Source organism: Microcebus murinus, chromosome 4, assembly GCF_040939455.1.
Source record: "Microcebus murinus isolate Inina chromosome 4, M.murinus_Inina_mat1.0, whole genome shotgun sequence".
NCBI lineage: Eukaryota > Metazoa > Chordata > Mammalia > Primates > Cheirogaleidae > Microcebus > Microcebus murinus.
Genome location: NC_134107.1, coordinates 66,178,596 through 66,189,314, shown reverse-complemented (window position 1 = coordinate 66,189,314; position 10,719 = coordinate 66,178,596). Strand labels below are relative to the sequence as shown.

The 10,719-nt window shown below is 35.5% G+C and overlaps 1 protein-coding gene across 7 annotated transcripts in view; it reads left to right on the top strand.

Moving 5' to 3' along the window:
* Positions 1-967: 967 nt before the first annotated feature.
* The window catches only part of LOC142870624 (teneurin-4-like), a 2,325,019-nt gene continuing 2,315,267 nt past the window's right edge, over positions 968-10,719 (top strand). For all 7 annotated transcript variants that reach the window (XM_076002352.1, XM_076002347.1, XM_076002349.1 and 4 more), the window contains exon 1: positions 968-1,293. The gene's annotated coding sequence lies outside the window, so the exon portion shown is untranslated. The remainder of the gene's footprint in view (positions 1,294-10,719) is intronic.

The following is a 10,719-nucleotide window of genomic DNA, read 5'->3' as shown; positions in this document are numbered from 1 at the left end:
CTGATTTTTGAATAGTGAATCAGACTTGCATTCCTGGAATAAATTCTACTTGGTTGTAGTGTATAATTATTTTTACCTATTACTGAATTCTACTTTAACATACTTTGTCAAATATTTGTGCTTCTAAATTTATGAAAGATATCAGTTTGTAGTTTTCTTATTTTGTGCTGTTTTTGTTTTATTTGGTGTCAGGGTAACTCATAACCTCATAAAATGAATTGCAGTGGGAATAGCAGAAATGAGAATTGTATTTAGTTGTCATGAGGTATTGTATTTAGTTGTCATGTCTTTTTGGTCTACTTTAATCTGACATGGAATCCTTTGTTTTGAAAGTAGTTTATTAGTGCAAGCCATCATAATTTGATGTTTATAAATTCAGGTCGGCACCTGATAGATCTCTGTAGAATAAATGTTTTGAATTGACTTCTGAGTATGATCCTATCCTGCTTGGGAAAATAAGCTGAAAAGTTTTAACTTAGGGCTTCATCAATTAGACTTCGTGCTCAAGACATAAGGATTGAAAGGGAACAAAAATCAATTCTAGATATAAAATTTTGAATAGAGATATCTTATTCATTTATTTACTTTGGATTTCTTTCGGTGCCTGTGGGGGGAAGCCTCTGTCTCTCTATCTATGGCTGATCCTATCTCCTTCATTTGACTGACTGTTGAATCTATTGAAGAGCGAGCAGCTCAGCTAGATTCCCCGGGAGCAAGGTCAGTGGGCTGTGATTCCTCAGCGGGAGGCCGGGGTCTGTGTGGAGGAGCCTCCTCCGTGCATGAGCATGTTGGGTATGCAGAACACATCGGCTCAGCCTGGAGCCGGCAGTTAGTGTGCGCACACACGCGGGCCTGCGCGCACACACTCACACACGTACACACACACACACACACACACACACACACACACACACACACACACACACACACACACACACACGTACACACACACACGCGCGCGCACACACACACACACACCAGCGCTATCTCCTTTAGTGAGGCGGCATTAGAAACTGCAGTCCCAGCCTCCTCTGCTGAGGTACCAGCGGCCACTGCCTGATTTGTTGGAGGAGCGCTGGAGTCCAGTTTCTGAGAGAGCCGGTGCCACACGCAGCTGCCACAGCTAGTGGCAGACGGCCACTTCTTCCCAGCTGCTTCCCCAGCCCTGGCAGGAGGGCACCCTCCTCCAAAAGCCAGTCTGCCTGGGGAGGAGGTGGCTCCACGCTGAAGGTAAGACTGCTTCCTACTCGCTGTCTTCCCTAACGTGCCAGCCACCTCACCATCCACTTTCAGGTAGGCTCTTGCAATTTCTTGTTTTGGGTATTGGAAAACCTTCTCAATCACAGCATTTACTTTAACGGAGAAAGTCTTTTTTTTTTTTTAATTTTTATTAAAGGAAACAGAACAGGAAGGGCTTGATATAGTTCAGCAGCGATTTTTCTGATTAAAGTTTTAGTGCAGGTGGTAACTACTTCTCTCTCCCCACCCTTACAAATATTCTACAAATAATGAGACTCAGCCTCATTTTGTGATTCATAGGCAACTTCACATTTAGCATAAGTATGCATTTCTAACCTTTGAGTTAGTTGACAATTGTTATGCAACTCTGCATGTGTAATTTAAAGACCTTTAAATGCTCTCTCCTCTCCTTCTGCTGGGGGAAAAAAAAACAACATAACTCAGTCTTCTAAAATAAAAGCAGAGTGGTGGGCGCTATGGATTCAAACTCTTCTTCAGCATTTAACATTCAGTGATATAGCCGGGAGTGAAAGTTGCTGAATCACAGAAGTTTAATATTCATGCAAATTGCTGTATTTGTTAGAGAAAGCCAGGAATCAAATGTCTTTTCATCTTTTTGAGCTCTTATACATATACAGAGGAGGATATGGAGTGGAAGAGGGGAAGTTTTTTGTTGACATAACTCAATCTGTTGTGGTGAAATGAGTAAACTGATTTCTTGACATACTGAAGTGTTAACTGGAGGGGATTTCTTCTGCTAAAATGCACTAGATTCTAGGATTGCACTTGGGAATTTCTTAGTTAACAGATCTGTATTTGTAAAACTTGAAACAAAACTACAGTTTGTTGATTTGAGTCTCCTTGCTTTAGTGATGTTGATCTAAATGAGGTATCACTCCTAAAATTCCTTCACTGTATGTGTTTTCCTAGCCAAAATTCCAGGTGAAGAAAAATTAATACAGAAAAAATTCAACAACTTTTTAACGTCACCGTCCCTTGATATTCATTTCAATTATTTCGTAAACATCATTTCACAAGAAGTTTCATGAGAGACTGATAATCATAATTTGTCCAGTGTAGCTGAATTGATCATAAAGCAAAGGTTGTTGAACCTTTTCTTTTCTAGTCCTGTATACAAGTCAGGCTTCTGGTATCTCTGAGGTATCACTGAGTTCAGAACTAAGGTTTTTAGGGAGGTGATTGATAAGCATAAAATGAATCAGAAGACACAGTTTTTGTGACTGTTTTTATGAGCATCACTTTGTATGTGTACTGTACTTATAAAAAAGCCAGTGTCTCTTTTCATTATTCTCCTGGGAAGTGCCTCCAAGGTATGGATGATGTCTATCTTTACGTAGATAACCTTAGCTCTGGTGGGAGAGCATGACACACAACTTTGAGGTAGAGCTAGGTTTATGCTTACAAGTCAAGATATCACCTGGCATCAGGAATTTTCAAGCTTAGACAGCTAGGCACCTTCTCCTCCGACAGCTCTAGGGACCCAGACCTCGATCAAAAAGACCTTATGCACAAGTCTGTATGTCCGCTGCCTCTTTAGAAGGTGGGGGAAAGAGAAGAGTTGCCTCCTTCACTTGTCATTAATGTTTATGCAAGCGATCCCTCTGCAGCATTCAATAGAGACATTCCATCCACAACAAATATTTAACATATACTTTCTGGTATTGTCTTTGGCTCCTATAATCTGTAGTTTCTACATTTAATGTTCATAAAGTAACTTGTCAAAGTAAATTCTGCAGTATGCTATACAGTAGCAAATACACCAAGAGAGCACAACTTTATTTTTGTTACTTTACACTTTGATTCATGATCAAACTCAAAATGAACCTGCTCATATTACGCTCTCCATGGTGCTGTGACAGCTGATGGCTCAGTCCAAGGATTTGATATTGCTGTTAGTAAAATAAAAAGTTCAGAACCAGCAAAGGAGATAGAAAGCATATAATTCTTCTTTTTGTGCTCGGTGGGTGGTGTGAACTTGGGATGGAATCTTGGAGAGAGACAGTATACTTTTTTTTTTTTTTCTTTTGCCAAAGATGTCCAACTCAGCCAGCAACCTAAGAGATCCAAAGATATGATCTTAACCAGGCTTTCTGTGGAGGTGAAAGGTAATTTAATTCAGTTGTTGAGCTAGCTTTCTTCTTCTTGGTCTCCCTCACTTGCCCTTCTCTCTAGGCGAGTAGATTTCTGAGTCAGCCATCACTTGCACATTACGGATCACCATTCAAAGCTGTCTTTGCTGAGGGAGAATCCATTTCATTTAATTTGAAGCCAGAGGTAATGACTTCTCTGTCACTTTTCTGGCTCCAAGTCACCAGCCTTGTTAGTTTTTAAACACTTTCCCCACTACGTCTGATAGCCTGCATAGCTTGGTGAATTGGTGTTTGGGGGATTTATTTTTTAACAAAGTCAATGAATTAATATTAGAAATTAAATCAAACAAATGGGCCATCAACAACATTCAGTGCTGTTGGGTCACATACATTTCAATTCTTGCTAATCAGTGGGGTAGAGTTGATGGTGTAGCCCACAGACTTTTCTACATATGCATGATGAATTTGCAGATCCATGCTGACCAAGAAAAATAAAAGGAAGAAAAAAGTGCAAGAGAAACCTGTAAGCTTTTATGAAATGCAAACAGGTGCTGAATACCAAGAAAACCATGTAGTTATACTCATAAGCTGATTTTCCCCAAATTGCCTTGGATTATACACTAGCTCTAACAATGGCATATTGTATACACCTTCAGGGCTGTACTGAGTGATAGCTGTAAATTAGAATGAAGAGAAGAAAATGCTTTAAAGTCTCAATATTGAGGAGAATTAGGATCCAGATGGTAAGGCTTTTTATAGCAATACATTGGATGGTGTTACAAGCTTCTACGGCTACTACCCTATTATATTCTCTCTACTAAAATGCAGTTTGGTGAAGAGGCTGATTGCTAAGAGCCATCTTGCAAACCTAGAAAAGTGAACTTCCTTTCCATGTTAAATTTTCCATCTTTGCTGACTTATTTTTTATTTCTCTAGTCCTTTTTTTTTCATTCTAATTCTGAATTCAATCAAAATTAAATAATGGCATTCATTATTAGTGCTGTTAATTTCAAGGTTACTTTCTTCTCTCTCTCTCACTTCTTTTTATTCCCTGTGTATCTGCCTCACATTATAAATGCATTTGAGAAGTATGTGAAACCATTTGGACTTGGACACAGAATGGTTATTAGACAGGTTCCCATCTGGCGTTTAAATGTCTCTAGTCTAAAACCAACTTTTTCTAATTATCCTGTCTCTGTAAAGACAGTTTGAAGAGAATTGCTGGAAGAGTTTTAGGTGTAGCTCAGGTGTTTCTTTGTTCCAGACTTCAGTTTGCTATGAAAGGATCACTTTTCTCCTTTCTGTCCTCTCCAGTGGGAATTTTATTGCCTTCAATTTCTGGGGCCACAGTGGCATCTCTGCTCAGCCTTATGTATAGAACGTGAGCCACCTAGTGGTGAAAAAAGTAACTTTTATATTCCTAGCTCAGCGGTCCAGGCTGACAGCCCGGAAGGACATTGCTAACTATCTGTTATATGGCGAAGAGGTGCTGGTTTAATGAAAATGTCCTTTCATGTTATTTTCTGCTTTTCAAATCAATTTTTAGTTACAAGTACAAATTTATTCACTCTATGCCTCACTCTATGCCTTCACTCTATGCCTTTCTAACTTGGTATGACCTAACTTTTGTTTCTTATGTGCACACATTTTAAAAAATACATTTATGTTTTCTGTTTATTTAATAATACACATTTAATGAATATTTATACATATTAATGTATCAAGGTACTTCAATGAAGAAAATACTTTATAAAGAAAGCAATGAAATTACATGTTTTCCACAGAGTATTTATACTGCATTTGAATGGCATATATATGAGAATAGTTTAATATATCTGCATATAAATACTTGAAGAAACATTTATATATTAATATGAACATATAAATAGAATAAAATAAAATAAAACTATATATATACACATATAGATATATACCTTAGTTTTAAATCAAAATATAGATATTCCTATGCCTTTTAAAGACGTTAATCTAGCTAACCAATTACCAAAGCTACAGTAGTCCTTGTCTTAGCCACCTTATTCCTTTTCAATATCCCTATCTTTCTGTGCTGGGAGACAGCTGCGGCATTCATTTAGGAGGTATATCTCTTGGCTGGAAATAACTCTTTGGAATTGGTGGTATTAGAGGTATGCTTTTGGGAATTAGAGTTCTATAAATATATACAGCAAAAGTGAAGGAACTGTGCAAATAAAGGACATGATTATTATTGGTAATTATTTCCAATTTAGAAGACTTGGATGTGGGTGAGGGAGATCCAGTTAAACAGGATTGGTTTTAATTGCATTTTACTTTAACAAAACTGAGAAGTTGAATGGCAGATAATCTGATTAATTCCTTAATTTGCTATTGAATAATGGCATTATTTAGAGCATATTTTGGCTAGAATCACATCTGGAGATTTGCTCTCTAGGTCTTGAATTCGCTTTTTCTCTAGGTGCCTCCTGTATCATCCAGACCATTCTTCAACTGCAGTCATTTATTTGGGCAATCAGCCTGTGTCAACTAATAATTCCCTGTGTGCCTTCCTTTAAAAAATAGCAGGAAGGTCTTTTGAAATTGTTTCCACATAAGCTTTCTATAGCTTGAAGTATGAATACAAACAGAAATTAATAATTCCTGATTTAATCTCAAGAAGTTAGCATGTGATGTTCCACTTATTTGAGAGCTAAATGGTGAATAGATGCTCAAATGTCTTGTTCCACTTGCCTTGGAATAAACTCAGGTGTAAGAAAACCATTGTATTATTTATCAGGACCAGCTCCCATGTGATTGTAAGTAAAGATAAAGAACATTATATAGTAATTTTAATATATTAGGTAGTAACCTTGAATAGTCAAGCATTTAGAAAATTACCACTAAACATTAGATGCTCTTCAAAATTATTAAAATATCTATGATTTTCAACTGAGATTTTACCAGTGTCTGTCCGTGATGGAGAGTACAATCTTGACTTGGAATTTAGTTTGATTTTCACAAGCCAATGTCTCTTTCCTTGCAACTTCCTACCCTAAAACTTGGTAAGATGTCATTACTAGACACACATACATCTGCAGTAATTTTAATATATTTCAAGTTGATTGCCAGTAGGAACACAACTATTCAATTGTAAAAAATAGGGGAACGAATGAATACAAAGTCCTTTATTTCACTTGAGTTTAGGATATGAAGCATTGCAAAGAAAGCAATGTCCTGCTGTTTGTCTCTCCCTCTCTCTCTCTTTCTCATGTCTCTCTCCATCTCACTGTCCCCATGTTCCATTTTTTCCCCCTAGCAATTCAGTATACTTATTTAACCTCCACATTTTCCATTTAAGGCTCTAAAAATCCCCAGTCAACATTCACTCTCTGAATTGTGATGCATTCAGCTAATTATTTCCCACAATATACTTTAAATGTATGTAAATTAGACTTTTGATGAACTGGAATTTTTTACAGATTCTCTGCATAAATCACACTAGGTAAAAAAAAAAACAATCAACCTGTTTAAGGAGCAGGATATTTTTGGACCTTTCTCATTTGCTTCAGTGACTGAGGACATCTCAGTGCTGCTGCCTTCAAGTATATGCCTCTGGGGACAGCCTGCATTCTTTCCAGAAAGACCTATTCCTTAGTACATTCCTAGCTTCAAAGAAAACTTATTATCCACCTACTATGTGTCAATTGAACCTGTGAATGGGCAAAGGTGGTAATTTGAACTCTCCTATTTTCTAGACTAGTTTTCCAAGGTAATGTTCATTTATAATTATGATTATGTTTTTATAATAATAATTTGCTTTTATAATAATATTTATTATCATCATCATTGTTTAAATAGTAGCAATAATTTGAAAAACCAACTCACTCTTCTTTCTATGGAGTAATACAAAATAAAGCATTCTTAAACTGATTTTAAAATGGCTTACTGAATGTTCAAATAACAGGATAGTGCTCAATCATTCTAAAAACCGTGCCATTTAGAACAACGCTGATGGTTTTCTTTTATAGAAACGAAACCTTACATCCTGTAGCAATAAAGTTTTAGTCAGTCAACTTTTCATATATTATTTTTTCACATACCCAGCAACAATGACCATATCATGCACTCATGGTTTTCTTTAGGCTGATAGTTTCCAATCCATTCTTTGTTTCTCATGATGACTGAGTTGTCAATTTGTGTGTGTATGTTTTGTTTTTTTCCTTGATCCTCCATTTTTTCTAATTCCTCACTATTCTTAAATGTAACAACAGCAAAAAGCCCACAGCTCAAAATATTTCCAATACACAATGAAAAATAATATGCCCAATGCTGCCTCATATTCTAGGTATTTTGCATTATAGTGATTGCATATAAAATATTTGCTTGGCAAATCCAAATAAGAATCTTGATTTAATGGGATGTTGTATTAACAAAACTGAATATTCCCCCTGAGTCAAGAGATCTAATTTAGGACAACCAAGAAAGTACAAAATCTTTAGCTCAGGACTTGAGGAACAAAGGAAGTTTATCAGCTAAGGAGAACTAGGAAATACCGCACTAGCTTATCTACCCATCAATTGAAGAGTGTGAGTCCACCCTCAGACTCCAGGGAAGGAAGTGCGAGCACAGGGCTGGCAAAGTCACCTGCCATTCTCTCTGATGTCACTGACCACTTTGGCCACCTCATCCAGGTTTTCTTTACAGATTTCACATTTGTATTAAGGTTTGACTGATATGTCTGTCGCAGACCTCCTGGATTCCCTTTACTTTTGGTAAAGGGAAATTGAGTACATCCCCTAACCACAGCTTTAGGTCAAAGAGAAAATCTACTGAAAAGATCATTAAAACACCTTTCCCTTGTAGAGATGCATCAAGCAATCTCATTCACCTTTAAAAAGATATGGGGGTTAAAAAAAAAAAAAGACAAAGATTTGTTACCATGGCAATTTTGACTTTGTTAAAACAATTTTGAGAAAAAGATCAATTTTCCATATTGAAAATCCATTATATATGCCCTGCTTTTTAACTTAGAGGCAAATAATAATAATATTAGTAATAACCTTCTCACGTATATAGTCATTTACGGTTTACAAAGAACTTTTACAGACATTTTGTGTGTTATGTCTTCTTTGTTAATTTCTTGAGTTAAGGGATCTTTGACATAGATGAGTGTTATCAAAATCTTCACAATAATAATTATTATTGACTTTTTAAAATAATAGCTTTCCAATAACCTCACATGAATATTATTTTAAGATTTGTGAGATGGCATACAAAATTAGTATTTTTAGTGAATCATAATCAGAGAAGATTGACAGACACTGAGATAGATTTTGTGTGTTCCACTGTGCTTTGCACACAGTAAGCACATGAATTTTAAAATTAAATACAATTATTATACCCTTTCCACTAAGGCCTTTTAAACTTTACATCTGTGATACAATTTAATTAGTCAGCCCTGTTGCCATTGGTGAATTTAATAAATAAGTAAATTTTGTGTCTGGATTTGCATCTATAACTTTGAAGGGGATGTAGTCCAACAACCTTCTAGAAAGTCTCCCTCTGGTTTGACGATGATGCAATAATTCACACTAATTGTCAGCAGTGGTTAAAGTACAAATCCATCTAACTATGCAAATTTTATTCTACATACCTTCATCCTGTTGGAAAGTATCTATTTCATTAGAGGCATTGTCAAATATTTACTGAAATTACTATCTTTTAACATAACTGCTTAGTAAAGAGATCATTTGAAAGAAAAATATGTTGTTAGCATCACCTCTTTTAAACCCAGGGAGGCCTCTAAAATCACTACTTTTTTTGAAATCTTTACAAACTGTATGGATAGTAGTCCATTCTAGAACTTTGTTACAGAGTAGGTGATAAACTTACAAATTTACTTCTTCTCACCATCAGCCTTCAGGAGACTTTATCATTCTCTTGGATTTTTGAATAATTACCAAGAGCAGTTTTACCACCACATGTGACAAATGCCATTAGCTCAGATATATATTCTGTAATTACATTCTTACCTCTTATTGGTTTCAATCTGCCTGGCCTACATTTGTGTTGCCATCTACAGTATAAATTAAAACTTTTCCCCCTTGGATACAAAAGTGTTTTGTGTAATTTGGCTTCTCTCATTTTTTTAAATAATATCATTGGCCCGAGGCAGTGAACCCATCTGTTCCATAAACTTGCTTTTACCTGAGGCATGCCTACATTAGCTTCTTCTATTATTTTTAGCAGTTTTAGGGGTATCAGCTCACTATGGAATTTAGCCTTGATTTAAAAAATAGATAATTTTATCTTTTAGACGTTTTTATGCTAAAATCTACATTTGTACTATAAAAATGGACTTATCCTATCCATCATAAGTCCATTGGGCATTTGAACTGACATTCAGTCAGGACCATAGACTAAAAAATAGCTTTAGGAAGGCTTCATATAAATCCAATATTTGATTCATATAATATTATTTTATGCAAATTTAAGGACAGTATATAACTGCTAGAACGGTAAGTTCCAAAGGTGACTCTTACGATCACTAACTTTTGGAAAGCATTTAAGAAGTTATCTTTAGATATAATTAAATTGGTCAGAAAAAGGAAAACAAAACAAGCATTGAAAGGTGAAATCATTATCCTCTACAAAAAAATCAAAATCCCAGTATGTTTCCAAGAGATAAAAATAGTGTTTTGCAAGTTTTTATTTTTAGGTAAAAACCATCTGAGTGAGAGGTAGCTGGTAGTTAGGTTAATTTAAAAAAAAAAAACAAACAAAAAAACAAACTAGAAACACTAAAATTATGAATTACAGTATTCTAGAAAAATAAAGATAACATATAACAAGTGAATATTATAGTGAATAGTTTTATATTGGGTTGTTTCTAAAAAAGATTATATATTACTGCATTTCTCCCTGTAGCTGTTCTCTGGAGACAAGTAGGAAATCTTTTTAGGTTGATGAATATTTAATTTATTTTCAGTTGTATTTTCAGTTTGCTGTAGGGAGAGAAGACCTAGAATGTGGGCTAGGGAAGTATCAAGGGAATTTGAGTAACTATTATATAAACCTGGAGACTGAATACTATATGAATGCACAAAAAAAAATATTTTTCTCTAAATCTGTAGCATCAGTGTTTTCCTCTTGGAAAATACACCTCAAAGCAACATAGTATAGCTATCAACTCAAAGTTTTTTCATAAGCTGTGGGAAAGGTATGTTAAATTTGATTTACATTAAATCTACTCTTTAGAGAATGTTGAAAGATCATCAATATTCTCATTTTGGTAACCTTGGACATATTAATTTCCCCTAATCTTCTAAAGGAACCCAAATTAGAAGTCTTAATTTATGGAAACAGTTAAGGCACAAAAGGTTCTGTATGGTTCCAC